General features: G+C 47.2%; 10 non-coding genes across 10 annotated transcripts; all 10 read left to right on the top strand.

Annotated features, from left to right (window-relative positions):
• The first annotated feature begins 1,724 nt into the window (after window positions 1-1,724).
• On the top strand, window positions 1,725-1,806 carry trnal-uag. The gene has a single exon. It is a non-coding gene; the product is annotated as a tRNA-Leu (tRNA).
• Window positions 1,807-2,063: 257 nt separating this feature from the next.
• On the top strand, window positions 2,064-2,145 carry trnal-aag. The gene has a single exon. It is a non-coding gene; the product is annotated as a tRNA-Leu (tRNA).
• Window positions 2,146-2,441: 296 nt separating this feature from the next.
• Window positions 2,442-2,523, top strand: trnal-aag. The gene has a single exon. It is a non-coding gene; the product is annotated as a tRNA-Leu (tRNA).
• Window positions 2,524-2,760: 237 nt separating this feature from the next.
• Window positions 2,761-2,842, top strand: trnal-aag. Its single transcript has one exon. It is a non-coding gene; the product is annotated as a tRNA-Leu (tRNA).
• An 11,206-nt stretch (window positions 2,843-14,048) lies between these two features.
• trnal-aag lies at window positions 14,049-14,130 on the top strand. The gene has a single exon. It is a non-coding gene; the product is annotated as a tRNA-Leu (tRNA).
• A 552-nt stretch (window positions 14,131-14,682) lies between these two features.
• On the top strand, window positions 14,683-14,764 carry trnal-uag. The gene has a single exon. It is a non-coding gene; the product is annotated as a tRNA-Leu (tRNA).
• Window positions 14,765-15,018: 254 nt separating this feature from the next.
• Window positions 15,019-15,100, top strand: trnal-aag. Its single transcript has one exon. It is a non-coding gene; the product is annotated as a tRNA-Leu (tRNA).
• Window positions 15,101-16,298: 1,198 nt separating this feature from the next.
• Window positions 16,299-16,380, top strand: trnal-aag. The gene has a single exon. It is a non-coding gene; the product is annotated as a tRNA-Leu (tRNA).
• Window positions 16,381-16,966: 586 nt separating this feature from the next.
• trnal-aag lies at window positions 16,967-17,048 on the top strand. The gene has a single exon. It is a non-coding gene; the product is annotated as a tRNA-Leu (tRNA).
• A 296-nt stretch (window positions 17,049-17,344) lies between these two features.
• Window positions 17,345-17,426, top strand: trnal-aag. The gene has a single exon. It is a non-coding gene; the product is annotated as a tRNA-Leu (tRNA).

The raw sequence follows: 17,426 nt of genomic DNA on the forward strand, positions 1-17,426 counted from the left end.
ATAACTATAGGCCCATCTCTAAATTGTCAGTTCTGGCTAAGGTTCTTGAACGCCTAGTGAGTGAACAGGTAAAGGTGTTTTTATGTACAAATGACATCCTGTCAAAACATCAGTCAGGCTTCAGGAAGCAACATAGCACCATCACTGCCACAATGAAAGTGGTGAATGACATTACAAGTATTTTAGATAAAAAGCAGAGTTGTGCAGCTCTATTTATTGACCTTTCCAAAGCGTTTGATACCGTCGATCATCACATCTTAAAGCAAAGGCTACTCAGTATTGGCTTATCCAGCCATGCAGTGGGGTGATTTGTGAACTACCTCTCTGAAAGGTCCCAATGTGTTCACTTTGATGGGCTGTCTTCTGAGTGGTTGAACATTGCTAATGGTGTTCCTCAAGGTTCTGTTTTAGGTCCACTTTTATTCTCCATCTACATCAATAGTTTAGGTGAAAATGTGGATGAAGCTACTTTGCATTTTTATGCGGATGACACCGTGATGTACTGTGCAGGTCCCTCCATTAAGGAGGCTGTTGTTAAATTACAGGCTGTTTTTAACATTATTCAGACTCAGCTCTCTGAACTAAAGCTTCTTTTAAATGTTGAGAAAACCAAGGTAATGCTCTTTTCTAAAGCTAAAAAGACTCCAGAGACTGCTTTGGATATTGTGACTATGCAAGGACAAGTACTCCAAGTGGTTAGCTATTATAAATACCTTGGTATCTGGCTTGATGATTGTCTTACTTTTAAACTTCACGTCACTAATCTGCTTAAAAAAGCTGAGGGTTAGATTAGGTTTCTTTTTCAGAAACAAGTCCTGTTTCTCTTTTGAAGCCAGGAAAAGGCTAGTCACTGTGACCTTTTTACCTGTGCTAGACTATGGTGATTTGATCTACATGAATGCACCTGCCCATTGCCTGGAAAGGTTAGATGCCGCCTATCACAGTGCTCTGAGATTTGTTACTAACTGTAAAGCACTTACTCATCACTGTACCCTGTATGCCAAGGCAGGTCTGCCTTCACTTACTGTTCGGAGGCTCAGTCATTGGTACATGTTCATCTACAAAGCCATGCTGGGTAAACTACCTTCTTATATCTGCTCCTTGATCTCACGGAGAGTGGCAAGTAGCTATTGCCTGAGATCACAGGATGTGTTTTTATTACATGTGCAAAGTGCTAGGACTGTTTTAGGTGCTAAAGCTTTTATGTGCGCTGCTCCTCTAGCTTGGAACACTATGCAAAAAATATTGAAACTCAGCATTTTGATTCCCTTGCATCATTTTAAAGCACGACTGGATGAAATATTATTGGATACCTGTAAATGTAAATAGATGCTAATGTATACCCCTGTAATTATGTTGTGATGTCCTTTTTGTTTTCTGTTTGTTTTTATATGTGTAACTCAATGTACCGCAGGTCTCCCTTGTAAAAGAGATCGTTGATCTCAATGGGATTTTAACCTGGATAAATAAAGGCTACAAACAAACAAACAAACTGCCATTATATATACAAGAATCAAGTGATATTTGGAAACCACACCCAACCTGAAGACAGTCTAAAAAACCCTCAGTCTTGAGTTGGGTGTGAAGACATTTAAAAAAAAACCTCAGTCTTGATTTGGGTGTGTCACTGGCTGAAAGGGCTAATTTGATTTATTTCATTTTGGTTGCTATCAAGCTCATTCTTCTACTTTTTTTTTATTAGGTGCATTTTCTCAATGAAAACAGGTAGTGTGGCCGAGCGGTCTAAGGCGCTGGATTTAGGCTCCAGTCTCTCAGGAGGCGTGGGTTCAAATCCCACCACTGCCCTTATATATACAAGAATCAAGTGATATTTGGAAACCACATCCAACCTGAAGACAGTCTAGTAAAACCTCCGTCTTGATTTGGGTGTGACTCAACTTGAAGGTCAGTGTGCTTTGGGATGAGTTGCCAATTGTGGGAGAATTTGGACTCTTGACTTCTTGTCACTGGCTGAAGGGCTAATTTGATTTATGTCATTTTGGTTGCAATCAAGCTCATTCTTCTGTAATTCTTAAATTAGGTGCATTTTCTGCTTGAAAACAGGTAGTGTGGCCGAGCGGTCTAAGGCGCTGGATTAAGGCTCCAGTCTCTCAGGAGGCGTGGGTTCAAATCCCACCACTGCCATTATATATACAAGAATCAAGTGATATTTGGAAATCACACCCAACCTGAAGACAGTCTAAAAAAACCTCATTCTTGAGTTGGCTGTGAAGACATTTAAAAACAAGCTCAATCTTGAGTTGGGTTTGACTCAACTTGAAGGTCAGTGTGCTTTGGGTTCAGTGGCCAATAGTTGGAGAATTTGGACTCTTGACTTCTTGTCACTGGCTGAAGGGCTAATTTCATTTATGTCATTTTGGTTGCTATCAAGCTCATTCTTCTGTAATTGTTTTATTAGGTGCATTTTCTCATTGAAAACAGGTAGTGTGGCCGAGCGGTCTAAGGCGCTCGATTAAGGCTCCAGTCTCTCAGGAGGCGTGGGTTCAAATCCCACCACTGCCATTATATTTGGAAACCACACCCAACCTGAAGACAGTGTCATAAAATCTGAGTCTTGAGTTGAGTGTGACTCAACTTCAAGGTCAGTGTGCTTTGGGATGAGTTGCCAATTGTTGGAGAATTTGGACTCTTGACTTCTTGTCACTGGCTGAAGGGCTAATTTCATTTATGTCATTTTGGTTGCAATCAAGCTCATTCTTCTGTAATTCTTAAATTAGGTGCATTTTCTGCTTGAAAACAGGTAGTGTGGCCGAGCGGTCTAAGGCGCTGGATTAAGGCTCCAGTCTCTCAGGAGGCGTGGGTTCAAATCCCACCACTGCCATTATATATACAAGAATCAAGTGATATTTGGAAACCACATCCAACCTGAAGACAGTCTAGTAAAACCTCCGTCTTGATTTGGGTGTGACTCAACTTGAAGGTCAGTGTGCTTTGGGATGAGTTGAGAATTTGGACTCTTGACTTCTTGTCACTGGCCGAAGGGCTAATCCCTCTTAGGTGCCTTACAAACAATGGACGTCCGCTCTCGGGAGCGTCGGACTGGTGCGGTCACCCTAAGTGACAGACCTAAAGTATCCGGGATTCAGGCATCTTCCCTGGCTTGTACATTTTTGGTGATGCGCCCTGGAGGTATCAGACTATTTTAAACAACTTTTCCCCGCCTTTCAAACACTTATTCCGGGGTTTTAGCCAGTCATTTTGCACGAAATCATTTAACATTGACGGTCTCCTGAAAAAGCACATATTCTGTGCATTTTCAGGAGAGCGTCTATGTTAAATGATTTCGTGCAAAATGACTGTCTAAAACTCTTTTCCAGACATTTAAAAAATACTTTTCCCCGACCATTTAAACATTATTTCTGGCTTGTAAAGTGCAGTTATGCGCCCTGGAGATATTGCACTATTTACAAATGTAGCACTCTGTTTATTTCACACCTCCAGGAGAGACCAGGGGGAAATCACCTCTCTCTGCCCGCTCACAGAGCCCCGAAGGACGGACTAGAGACCTCCAGCACCAGTCCCTAACAGTGGGACTCTGTTTATTTCACACCTCCAGGGCGGAGACCGGGAAAATCACCTCTCATTGCCCGCTCACAGAGCCCCGAAGGACGGACTAATTACCTCCAGCATGGGCCCCTAACAGTGGGACTCTGCACCTCCAGCAGAGACCAGGGGGAAATCACCTCTCTCTGCCCGCTCACAGAGCCCCAAGGACGGACTATTTACCTCCAGCATGGGCCCCTAACAGTGGGACTCTTGCACCTCCAGCAGAGACCAGGGGGAAATCACCTCTCTCTGCCCCCTCACAGAGCCCCAAGGACGGACTAATTACCTCCAGCATGTCCCCATAACAGTGGGACTCTGTTTCTTTCACAGCTCCAGCAGAGACCAGGGGAAAATCACCTCTCTCTGCCCGCTCACAGAGCCCCAAGGACGGACTAATTACCTCCAGCATGTCCCCATAACAGTGGGACTCTGTTTCTTTCACAGCTCCAGCAGAGACCGGGGGAAAATCACCTCTCTCTGCCCGCTCACAGAGCCCCAAGGACGGACTAATTACCTCCAGCATGGGCCCCTAACAGTGGGACTCTGCACCTCCAGCAGAGACCAGGGGGAAATCACCTCTCTCTGCCCCCTCACAGAGCCCCAAGGACGGACTAATTACCTCCAGCATGTCCCCATAACAGTGGGACTCTGTTTCTTTCACAGCTCCAGCAGAGACCAGGGGAAAATCACCTCTCTCTGCCCGCTCACAGAGCACCGAAGGACGGACTCGAGACCTCCAGCATGTCCCCATAACAGTGGGACTCTGTTTCTTTCACAGCTCCAGCAGAGACCAGGGGAAAATCACCTCTCTCTGCCCGCTCACAGAGCCCCAAGGACGGACTAATTACCTCCAGCATGGGCCCCTAACAGTGGGACTCTGTTTCTTTCACAGCTCCAGCAGAGACCAGGGGAAAATCACCTCTCTCTGCCCGCTCACAGAGCACCGAAGGACGGACTCGAGACCTCCAGCATGTCCCCATAACAGTGGGACTCTGTTTCTTTCACAGCTCCAGCAGAGACCAGGGGGAAATCACCTCTCTCTGCCCCCTCACAGAGCCCCAAGGACGGACTAATTACCTCCAGCATGTCCCCATAACAGTGGGACTCTGTTTCTTTCACAGCTCCAGCAGAGACCAGGGGAAAATCACCTCTCTCTGCCCGCTCACAGAGCACCGAAGGACGGACTCGAGACCTCCAGCATGTCCCCATAACAGTGGGACTCTGTTTCTTTCACAGCTCCAGCAGAGACCAGGGGAAAATCACCTCTCTCTGCCCGCTCACAGAGCCCCAAGGACGGACTAATTACCTCCAGCATGGGCCCCTAACAGTGGGACTCTGTTTCTTTCACAGCTCCAGCAGAGACCAGGGGAAAATCACCTCTCTCTGCCCGCTCACAGAGCACCGAAGGACGGACTAGAGACCTCCAGCACCAGTCCCTAACAGGGGGACTCTGTTTATTTCACACCTCCAGGGCGGAGACCGGGAAAATCACCTCTCATTGCCCGCTCACAGAGCCCCGAAGGACGGACTAATTACCTCCAGCATGGGCCCCCTAACAGTGGGACTCTGCACCTCCAGCAGAGACCAGGGGGAAATCACCTCTTTTTGCCCGCTCACAGAGCCCCAAGGACGGACTAATTACCTCCAGCATGGGCCCCTAACAGTGGGACCCTCCATAACCTTGCACACCCTGAGTCCCCGGGCCCCCACAGTTAAGCACTCCCCCACGGACTAAACACAGGTATTCACACCCACCAGAACCTCGTGCCCCTGGTGACCTTACAAGGGGGTGGTTTTATGGTGCTTCTGTGTCCGCCCATCAGCATCCATATTCGGGCCTTCTTCACGGCATCACCCCCCCTTCTGTGGAGGGTATTCTCGTGCCCCTGGTGACCTTACAAGGGGGTGGTTTTATGGTGCTTCTGTGTCCGCCCATCAGCATCCATATTCGGCCTTCTTCACGGCATCACCCCCCCTTCTGGGCTGGAGGGTATTCTCGTGCCCCTGGTGACCTTACAAGGGGGTGGTTTTATGGTGCTTCTGTGTCCGCCCATCAGCATCCATATTCGGCCTTCTTCACGGCATCACCCCCCCCTTCTGTGGAGGGTATTCTCGTGCCCCTGGTGGTCTTACAAGGGGGTGGTTTTATGGTGCTTCTGTGTCCGCCCATCAGCATCCATATTCGGCCTTCTTCACGGCATCACCCCCCCCTTCTGGGCTGGAGGTTCAAACACTTTAACTTTTGTTCACCCTCCTCTGGCTTACACCTCCTCCGCCAACACTTGAGCGCTCATCACAGGGTTCAGCACCAAGGAGAGTGCCTCCCCGGTGCTGATGGAAAGTGGCACTTTTTCTGCCCCTGGTAACCATCAAGGTTATTGTTTTTTTTTTATTTTTTATTTTATTTTAACAAAAAACACAGTACACAGAGCCTAAAACATAAACTATTTACACGTACTACTGCTGCTATAACAGTACTACTAAATTTCTTAACCTACGTTTTAAAGTGCAGTTATGCGCCCTGGAGGTGTTGCACTATTAACAAAATGTATGCCCAGGATTCTGGCACCTTTCCTGGCTTGTAAAGTGCAGTTATGCGCCCTGGAGATATTGTACTATTTACAAAATGTATACACAGGATTATAATAATAATTATATACACGGTATACATATTCACAATGTTTAGCGGGATTCAGGGGACCAAATTAGGCGTCTAATTCTTACGGTGCACCAGGGCAAACAGGTTGAGTCCACGGCCCCTGCCCCATCATCAGGAGTGTCAACCAGCCCCGGTCCCGACTTCATTGGCCTCTTTCCCTCCCGCTTCCGCTTCCGCTGCTGCTGCCGCTCCAATGACCCATCAGGTGAAGATGATAGAGCAGTACTGTTATAGCAGCCCTCTTCGGAGGTCTCCCCATCTGACAGCGGTAGACATCCTTCTGATGATGATGCAGCTGCTGCCGCATCTGATGACGCCCTGAACATGGAGCGGATTCTCAATGCCTCCTTTATACCTGGCGCATTCGCGTAGAACCGGTCCGCCGTGGTTACGTCGTGACACATAAACCTGGCGAGAATCGACCGGCTTTCTGGATCTTGGTGATGCTTGATATTGTCAGCCAGGGCAGTGCGCAGGATTGTGAAGGTGACGGCTGTTTCTAGCCCAGCATCAGCCCATGCCCTCTTCAAGTGAGCGTTCAGGTTCTTGGAGGCCCGATTCCCCCTTGTGAAAAGGAAGAATTCATTCTGAGGACCCAGCAATGCCTCTTTAATCCCCATCCACCGCATGACCCAGCTAAACTCCTCTACTGTAAGCGCCAGCTGTGCTTCGCCATATGTCTTGGCCGTCTTGTGATCCTGCACATGGATGATGTAGCCCTCAGCAGTTCCCCTTATGGCTGCCTCTAAGACCTCACTGTTTTTCATGTTTGCGTACACGCCCGTATGGTGGCCATACAGGAGGCTCCAATGGAGGGTGAGATAGCCATAGAGAAGCTTCTGGGTGGTTGAGGTCGGCGTGCCGGCCATCAGGTCGAGGAGCTCCGGGATGCGCTTCTCAGCGGCCGCCATGGCGGCGAGAAGCTCCGCCTGGCTCGGCAGACGATCCAGTTTGTTCCTCTTCACCTTAAACTGATGTAGAGTGACTGCCTTATTCAAGTGTTTCATGTTGGCTTTCACCTCTCTCATTATGTGGGTCATATCAGACTGGGTGAGCTTGCACCCCCGGGGCTTTGACTCAGACATGTACCCCATGAACTGGTGCACATTCTTCAGGAAGAACTCTGATGTTGTGACTGCCCGGCCCGGCTTTACAATATACTCGCTCCAGCCACGGATCATCTTCATGTTTCTTAGGAACAGCCAGTCTGACAGGCGGTTAACACCATGGGCCATGTATACTATGAAGTTCTTTATCCGGCTGATCTTCGACACAACATTGTCTTTCTGTTTTACTGTCGGAGCGACACCCAAACAGTGATCCAAGTATGTCTGAAGGTACGCCTCCATGCTTCTAGGCAACGTGATTTCACGCATGGTATTCCCCGTCCACACCCAGTGGACCAGTAATTTGAGGGAGAGGGCAAGTCATTAGCCAGCTTAGAGGCACGGGTCTTCCGGCATACAGGGGTCTCGCTACCGGAGGCTACTGCAAACATGACAGTTTCCACCGGGGTCTTCACAGGGGTCTCGCTACACCGGAGGCTACTGCAAACATGACAGTTTCCACCGGGGTCTTCACAGGGGTCTCGCTACCGGAGGCTACTGCAAACATGACAGTTTCCACCGGGGTCTTCACAGGGGTCTCGCTAACCGGAGGCTACTGCAAACATGACAGTTTCCACCGGGGTCTTCACAGGGGTCTCGCTACCGGAGGCTACTGCAAACATGACAGTTTCCACCGGGGTCTTCACAGGGGTCTCGCTACCGGAGGCTACTGCAAACATGACAGTTTCCACCGGGGTCTTCACAGGGGTCTCGCTACCGGAGGCTACTGCAAACATGACAGTCTTCACCGGGGTCTTCACAGGGGTCTCGCTACCGGAGGCTACTGCAAACATGACAGTCTTCACCGGGCTCTTCTCAGGGGTCTCGCTACCGGAGGAAACTGGTAATATGACAGTCTTCACTGGGCTCTTCACAGGGTTCTTGACCGGTCTCTTTCCACCGGAGGCTACTGCAAGCATGACAGTCTTCACTGGGCTCTTCACAGGGTTCTTGACCGGTCTCTTCCCACCGGAGGCTACTGCAAGCATGACAGTCTTCACCGGGCTCCTCACAGGGGTCTCGCTACCGGAGGTTACTGGGGACTGCATGACAGTCTTCACCGGGCTCTTCACAGGGGTATTGCTGCCTGAGGCTACTGTGTTTATGCCGGAGGTACTTGGGATTGCCAGGCCCTTAAATCGTATACATTCGTCCTCTTCCTCAAGAACAGCAGCACTCTGCTTCCTGGGTTTTAGCTCCTTTTTCAGCCTGGAGCGCAGGGTCTTCACCTCATCATTGAGGGCATCCTTCTGAGCCCTCAATGCCACATTTTCCAGCATCACCTGCCTGCAGTCCTCGTTGTCACACTCGGTATGTGGGGAGAAGGGTGGAGGGTGCCCGGGGTATTCCTCCTCATTGTCTATATCCAATGATGTAGCCATTCCAATGATGGGGTTAGTCTCACGGAGGTCATGGAGCAACTGCAGTGCCACACTATGCTTCAGCCTTGCCATGACCTGATGTGCCTCATGTCGGGACAACTCAGGGTGGTCATGTTTTACATGACGGTCCAGTCTCTTCCCAGCGTACGAACACCCAGCGATGGGACAGGGTTTGGTCCGAACATTTATCCTTCCACTGGCTATTTTCAGGAGGATTCCCCTCTCCTCCAAGTTCCGCACTGCATGCTTGTGCTTAAGGTGTTTGTTCAATGCCAGATAGAAGAGTCTGCACACCGGGCATTCAGATGACATCCTTCCTGAAACACACATAATGAATTTGATCAAAATTATGTTATAGTTCTCCGTTTATATGCGTTAGCGTGAGCGGTGGTTGCGACACTGGGTCCGATGCATCAATTCATGGTGCATGGACGAAGGGAAGTATTGGGTTACCACCGGGTCAGATGGTCCCACTTCCGCACCAACGCGGGGCTGGTGATGGCAACATTGGGTCCGATGCATCAATACATGGTGCCCCGACCATGAGAGGGTTTGGGGTACCCCGGAACCAGGCACCACCCCAGCAGGAAACGGGTTGTATGGTCAAAGGAGGAAAGAGTGATAGAACCGGGGTAAAGCAAAGAAAGTGTCCGACAATAGTGACTTGTGAGGCGGCCAGAGAGTCTGTCATATCTCGGTCCTATCCTCCAGGCAACGCTGTGGCCAAAACTGGGCTAAAAACTAAAAAAACTAAAAAATATTTCATCCAGGGAAATTTGGGTGAAAATGAAAAAAAAGTACCCGGAAATAGTGCTTCATTAGCCAGCAGCAGTCCCCTGTCGACTCATGTGACATTCCTACAGGGTTACATAGAACCAGGGTGTGGGCTCCGAGCCATCTCCGAGACATCTCTAGTCCGTGTTGATAATGGGGGAAATGTACCCCAAAATAGTCCTTCATTAGCCAGCAGCAGTCCCCTGTCGACTCATGTGACATTCCTCCAGGGTTACATAGAACCAGGGTGTGGGCTCCGAGCCATCTCCGAGACATCTCTAGTCCGTGTTGATAATGGGGGAAATGTACCCCAAAATAGTCCTTCATTAGCCAGCAGCAGTCCCCTGTCGACTCATGTGACATTCCTCCAGGGTTACATAGAACCAGGGTGTGGGCTCCAAGCCATCTCCGAGACATCTCTAGTCCGTGTTGATAATGGGGGAAATGTACCCCAAAATAGTCCTTCATTAGCCAGCAGCAGTCCCCTGTCGACTCATGTGACATTCCTCCAGGGTTACATAGAACCAGGGTGTGGGCTCCGAGCCATCTCCGAGACATCTCTAGTCCGTGTTGATAATGGGGGAAATGTACCCCAAAATAGTGCATCATGACTCAGCAATCATCACACTCAACTTTGGTGAGAACCGGGCAAAGGGGTCAAAATCCGTCAATGTGGGGGGGTGAAACGGCTGTACGCAAGCCCTGGGGGGGCACCCGGGACCGGGCAGTGCCCCCGGCAGAAGGAAACCGGGTCAAACGGGCCAAAACAGGAAAAAAAATAAAAATAAAAAGAACCAGGCAAAAGGGGGGAAAATGGGAAAAAAGTGTCCGAAAATAGTGCCTCATGACCCCGCAGGAGTCCCCCGCGGACTCCCCTGACATTCCTCCATGGTCGAAATCATCCAACTCAACTTTGGTGAGAACCGGGAAAAGGGGTCAAAATGTAAAAATTGTACCCCAAAATAGTGCCTCATGACCCCGCAGGAGTCCCCCGCGGACTCCCCTGACATTCTTCCATGGTCGAAATCATCCAACTCAACTTTGGTGATAACCGGGCAAAGGGGTAAAAATGTAAAAATTATACCCCAAAATAGTGCCTCAAAATCGGGTAGAGTCACCTGCAAAGTGCCCTCGCATTCCTCCATGGCTCAAAATGTCGAACTTAAACTATTTGGAGAACCAGAGAAATGTAAAAAATACGCCCCAAAATAGTGCCTCAAAATCGGGTAGAGTCACCTGCAAAGTGCCCTCGCATTCCTCCATGGCTCAAAATGTCGAACTTAAACTATTTGGAGAACCAGAGAAATGTAAAAAATACGCCCCAAAATAGTGTCTCATAATCGGGTAGAGTCACCTGCAAAGTGCCCTCGCATTCCTCCATGTCAAACTTTAAGTATTGAGAGAACCAGGCTGGGGGGTCCTTGCGCCACAAAATTAGGCCCACTCAAAGTGCTTGGTGAGCGGATACATTCTTCCATGATTTGCAACAGCCGTTATTTTTCTGAGTGCACCCAAAAACTGGGTTTCCGAATTCGTGCAGACGGTAGTTTGAAAAGTATGGATGAATCTTTTTGACAGAGAAGTGGAAATGAAGCCCAGGGACTTTTTCCCCTTCTCCGTTGTACCAACCATCGGAGAAGGGGAAAAATCGGCCCGAAGCGCCAATAGTCTGGCCCCTTCTCCCGTTGGCACTCTGTCATTTTTTTGACAATTTTTCAAAACTTCATTTTTGATTATTTTAAGTTATAATTAAGCGTTTTCTTCAATTTTTTTGCTTTCCACGGGTGGGGGGCGCCTGGCAGGCCGCCTATGAGCACCCAAATTCGGCCTGGATCATCCAGGATTTGTGGGCTAAGCTCCATAAACTGACTAAATCACCCAGAGAGGTCACCTTTCTAGCCCAAATATATATAATACAAATACATTTAAATAGTAAAAGGTGCACTTGTGCTCTGCATTACCCGGAATTTTATTTTCATAGCCCCATGATAGTGATTAAAAATCATTTTCATGGGAAAAGTGTTAAAACGCCTGATTAAATTATATGCAGGACCCCAGTGAGCTCCAGACTATGTGCATTGTGTTGGGGAACCATATAAATGATAGAATAAATGCATTTAAATGCAAAAATAATGATTTAAAATCATTTTAGGGGGACAATTGTGGAGAGGAGCCTGAAAATGACTCTGCAGCAGGCTGCCTATGAGCACCCAAATTCGGCCTTCTTCACGGAACCACGACCCCTTCTGTGGAGGGTATTCTCGTGCCCCTGGTGAGCACACAATGACCCAGGAAAGAGTCTTCAAAACACAGGTAAAAGTGTGTTAAACAGTGGGGTAACATGTTTGAAATGACAGCACACTGCTGCTTGTTGGCAGCCTGCCTCACTTGACTTGTCTCACACACACCCAGGGGGGGAGAAAGAGGACACATTGACCCAGGAAAGAGTCTTCAAAACACAGGTAAAAGTGTGTTAAACAGTGGGGTAACATGTTTGAAATGACAGCACACTGCTGCTTGTTGGCAGGCTGACTCACTTGACTTGTCTCACACACACCCAGGGGGGGAGAAAGAGGACACATTGGAGCACAGAATGACCCAGGAAAGAGTCTTCAAAACACAGGTAAAAGTGTGTTAAACAGTGGGGTAACATGTTTGAAATGACAGCACACTGCTGCTTGTTGGCAGGCTGACTCACTTGACTTGTCTCACACACACCCAGGGGGGGAGAAAGAGGACACATTGGAGCACAGAATGACCCAGGAAAGAGTCTTCAAAACACAGGTAAAAGTGTGTTAAACAGTGGGGTAACATGTTTGAAATGACAGCACACTGCTGCTTGTTGGCAGGCTGACTCACTTGACTTGTCTCACACACACCCAGGGGGGGAGAAAGAGGACACATTGAGCACAATGACCCAGGAAAGAGTCTTCAAAACACAGGTAAAACTGTGTTAAACAGTGGGGTAACATGTTTGAAATGACAGCACACTGCTGCTTGTTGGCAGGCTGACTCACTTGACTTGTCTCACACACACCCAGGGGGGGAGAAAGAGGACACATTGACCCAGGAAAGAGTCTTCAAAACACAGGTAAAACTGTGTTAAACAGTGGGGTAACATGTTTGAAATGACAGCACACTGCTGCTTGTTGGCAGGCTGACTCACTTGACTTGTCTCACACACACCCAGGGGGGGAGAAAGAGGACACATTGACCCAGGAAAGAGTCTTCAAAAACACAGGTAAAACGTGTGTTAAACAGTGGGGTAACATGTTTGAAATGACAGCACACTGCTGCTTGTTGGCAGCCTGACTCACTTGACTTGTCTCACACACACCCAGGGGGGGAGAAAGAGGACACATTGACCCAGGAAAGAGTCTTCAAAACACAGGTAAAAAGTGTGTTAAACAGTGGGGTAACATGTTTGAAATGACAGCACACTGCTGCTTGTTGGCAGGCTGACTCACTTGACTTGTCTCACACACACCCAGGGGGGGGAGAAAAGAGGGACACATTGACCCAGGAAAGAGTCTTCAAAACACAGGTAAAAGTGTGTTAAACAGTGGGGTAACATGTTTAAAATGACAGCACACTGCTGCTTGTTGGCAGGCTGACTCACTTGACTTGTCTCACACACACCCAGGGGGGGAGAAAAGAGGACACATTGACCCAGGAAAGAGTCTTCAAAACACAGGTAAAACTGTGTTAAACAGTGGGGTAACATGTTTGAAATGACAGCACACTGCTGCTTGTTGGCAGCCTGACTCACTTGACTTGTCATCACACACACCCCAGGGGGGGAGAAAGAGGACACATTGAACCCAGGAAAGAGTCTTCAAACAACAGGTAAAAGAGACTCGGCGATGGTACCATTGGATGCGGGATACGTGGAAATGGGGGGGTACAGAAAGGCCTGAACCGAACAGAGCTTGTCATCAAAAGTTATGGATTAGTAGCAAGATTTCACAATGTAGCTCTCCAGAGTGCTGAAGCGTAAGCTGGTAAGCTGGTAAGCAGAACGCTACTTTCAGTAAGCAGCACAGTTACTTCGTGGACACAAATCCCATCCGCTTATACTGGCATTGTACATTTATGGTAGGATCAGGGATGGGCCAGTTACTTCGTGGACAAAAATCCCATCCGCTTATACAGGCATTGGACATTTATGGTAGGACAAGCCAGGGAAGGGGCCATAATCCTGGGTATACATTTTGTAAATAGTGCAATACCTCCAACGCATAACTGCACTTTACAAGCCAGGGAAGATGCCTGAATCCTGGGGTAAACATTGTTTAATTGTTTAAGTGTTTTTAAATGTATGGAACAGTGTTTTGTCTCTTTCAAAACTCTCCCGTCATTGGCCGGATACATGGGGACGATTTTATATTCACTATGACCGTTACTATTCCAGTGAGACGAAGTACGTCCAGTGACGGAGTGATCCATGTTAATTTTGTCCGAAAACCAGAGCATTCCCTTATTTGATTTATTTCATTTTGGTTGCTATCAAGCTCATTCTTCTTCTTTTTTTTTATTAGGTGCATTTTCTCAACGAAAACAGGTAGTGTGGCCGAGCGGTCTAAGGCGCTCGATTAAGGCTCCAGTCTCTCAGGAGGCGTGGGTTCAAATCTCACCACTGCCATTATATATACAAGAATCAAGTGATATTTGGAAACACATCCAACCTGAAGACAGTCTAGTAAAACCTCAGTCTTGATTTGGGTGTGACTCAACTTGAAGGTCAGTGTGCTTTGGGATGAGTTGCCAATTTTTGGAGAATTTGGACTCTTGACTTCTTGTCACTGGCTGAAGGGCTAATTTCATTTATGTCATTTTTTGCTATCAGCTCATTCTTCTGTAATCTTTAATGAGGTGCATTTTCTGCTTGTAAACAGGTAGTGTGAGCGGTCTAAGGCGCTGGATTAAGGCTCCAGTCTCTCAGGAGGCGTGGGTTCAAATCCCACCACTGCCATTGTATATACATTAATCAAGTGATATTTGGAAACCACACCCAACCTGAAGACAGTCTAAAAAACCCTCAGTCTTGAGTTGGGTGTTAAGACATTAAAAAAAACCTCAGTCTTGATTTGGGTGTGTCACTGGCGAAGGGCTAATTTGATTTATTTCATTTTGGTTGCAATCAAGCTCATTCTTCTGTAATTCTTAAATTAGGTGCATTTTCTGCTTGAAAACAGGTAGTGTGGCCGAGCGGTCTAAGGCGCTGGATTTAGGCTCCAGTCTCTCAAGAGGCGTGGGTTCAAATCCCACCACTGCCATTATATATACAAGAATCAAGTGATATTTGGAAACCACATCCAACCTGAAGACAGTCTCAAAAAAACTCTGTCTTGAGTTGGGTGTGACTCAACTTGAAGGTCAGTGTGCTTTATGATGAGTTGCCAATTGTTGGAGAATTTGGACTCTTGACTTCTTGTCACTGGCTGAAGGGCTAATTTCATTTATGTCATTTTGGTTGCTATCAAGCTCATTCTTCTTTTTTTCTATTAGGTGCATTTTCTCATTGAGAAAAGGTAGTGTGGCTGAGCGGTCTAAGACGCTGGATTAAGGCTCCAGTCTCTCAGGAGGCGTGGGTTCAAATCCCACCACTGCCATTATATATACATTAATCAAGTGATATTTGGAAACCACACCCAACCTGAAGACATGTCATCAAACCTCAGTCTTGAGTTGGGTGTGACTCACTTGAAGATCAGTGTGCTTTGGGATGAGTTGCCAATTTTTGGAGAATTTGGACTCTTGACTTCTTGTCACTGGCTGAAGGGCTAATTTCATTTATGTCATTTTGGTTGCTATCAAGCTCATTGTTCTTTTTTTCTATTAGGTGCATTTTCTCATTGAGAAAGGTAGTGTGGCCGAGCGGTCTAAGGCGCTGGATTAGGCTCCGGTCTCTCAGAGGCGTAGGTTCAAATCCCACCGCCATATATATACAAGAATCAAGTGATATTTGGAAACCACATCCAACCTGAAGACAGTCTCATAAAACCTCAGTCTTGATTTGGGTGTGACTCAACTTGAAGGTCAGTGTGCTTTGGGATGAGTTTGAGAAATTGGACTCTTGACTTCTTGTCACTGGCTGAAGGGCTAATTTCATTTAGTCATTTTGGTTGCAATCAAGCTCATTCTTCTGTAATTCTTAAATTAGGTGCATTTTCTGCTTGAAAACAGGTAGTGTGGCCGAGCGGTCTAAGGCGCTGGATTAGGCTCCAGTCTCTCAGGAGGCGTGGGTTCAAATCCCACCACTGCCATTATATATACAAGAATCAAGTGATATTTGGAAACCACATCCAACTGAAGACAGTCTCATAAAACCTCAGTCTTGATTTGGGTGTGACTCAACTTGAAGGTCAGTGTGCTTTGGGATGAGTTGAGAATTTGGACTCTTGACTTCTTGACTCACTGGCCGAAGGGCTAATTTGATTTATTTCATTTTGGTTGCTATCAAGCTCATTGTTCTTTTTTTCTATTAGGTGCATTTTCTCATTGAGAAAAGGTAGTGTGGCCGAGCGGTCTAAGGCGCTGGATTAGGCTCCAGTCTCTCAGGAGGCGTGGGTTCAAATCCCACACTGCCATTATAAACAAGAATCAAGTGATATTTGGAAACCACACCCAACCTGAAGACAGTGTCATAAAACCTCAGTCTTGAGTTGGTTGTGAAGATATTTAAAATAACCAGTCTTGATTTGGGTGTGTCACTGGCTGAAGGGCTAATTTGATTTATTTCATTTTGGTTGCTATCAAGCTCATCTTCTTCTGTAATTCTTTAATTAGGTGCATTTTCTGCTTGAAACAGGTATTGTGGCCGAGCGGTCTAAGGCGCTGGATTAAGGCTCCCGTCTCTCAGGAGGCGTGGGTTCAAATCCCACCACTGCCATTATATATACAAGAATCAAGTGATATTTGGAAACCACATCCAACCTGAAGACAGTCTCATAAACCTCAGTCTTGAGTTCGGTTGACTCAACTTGAAGATCAGTGTGCTTTGGGATGAGTTGCCAATTTTTGGAGAATTTGGACTCTTGACTTCTTGTCACTGGCCGAAGGGCTAATTTCATTTATGTCATTTTGGTTGCTATCAAGCTCATTCTTCTGTAATTCTTAATTAGTTGCATTTTCTGCTTGAAAACAGTAGTGTGGCCGAGTGGTCTAAGGCGTGGATTTAGGCTCCAGTCTCTCAGGAGGCGTGGGTTCAAATCCCACCACTGCCATTATATATACAAGAATCAAGTGATATTTGGAAACCACATCCAACCTGAAGACAGTCTCATAAAACCTCAGTCTTGATTGGGTGTGACTCACTTGAAGATCAGTGTGCTTTGGGATGAGTTGCCAATTTTTGGAGAATTTGGACTCTTGACTTCTTGTCACTGGCCGAAGGCTAATTTGATTTATTTCATTTTGGTTGCTATCAAGCTCATTCTTCTTCTTTTTTTATTAGGTGCATTTTCTCATTGAGAAAAGGTAGTGTGGCCGAGCGGTCTAAGGCGCTGGATTAAGGCTCCAGTCTCTCAGGAGGCGTGGGTTCAAATCCCACCACTGCCATTATATATACAAGAATCAAGTGATATTTGGAAACCACACCCAACCTGAAGACAGTCTCAAAAAAACTCTGTCTTGAGTTGGGTGTGAAGATATTTAAAAATAACACCTCAGTCTTGAGTTGGGTGTGACTCAACTTGAAGGTCAGTGTGCTTTGGATGAGTTGCCAATTGTGGAGAATGTGGACTCTTGACTTCTTGTCACTGGCCGAAGGGCTAATTTCATTTATGTCATTTTGGTTGCTATCAAGCTCATTCTTCTGTAATTCTTTAATTAGGTGCATTTTCTGCTTGAAAACAGGTAGTGTGGCCGAGCGGTCTAAGGCGCTGGATTAAGGCTCCAGTCTCTCAGGAGGCGTGGGTTCAAATCCCACCACTGCCA

The sequence above is a fragment of the Trematomus bernacchii genome, unplaced genomic scaffold (genome assembly GCF_902827165.1).
Source record: "Trematomus bernacchii unplaced genomic scaffold, fTreBer1.1, whole genome shotgun sequence".
In the NCBI taxonomy this organism is placed as follows: domain Eukaryota; kingdom Metazoa; phylum Chordata; class Actinopteri; order Perciformes; family Nototheniidae; genus Trematomus; species Trematomus bernacchii.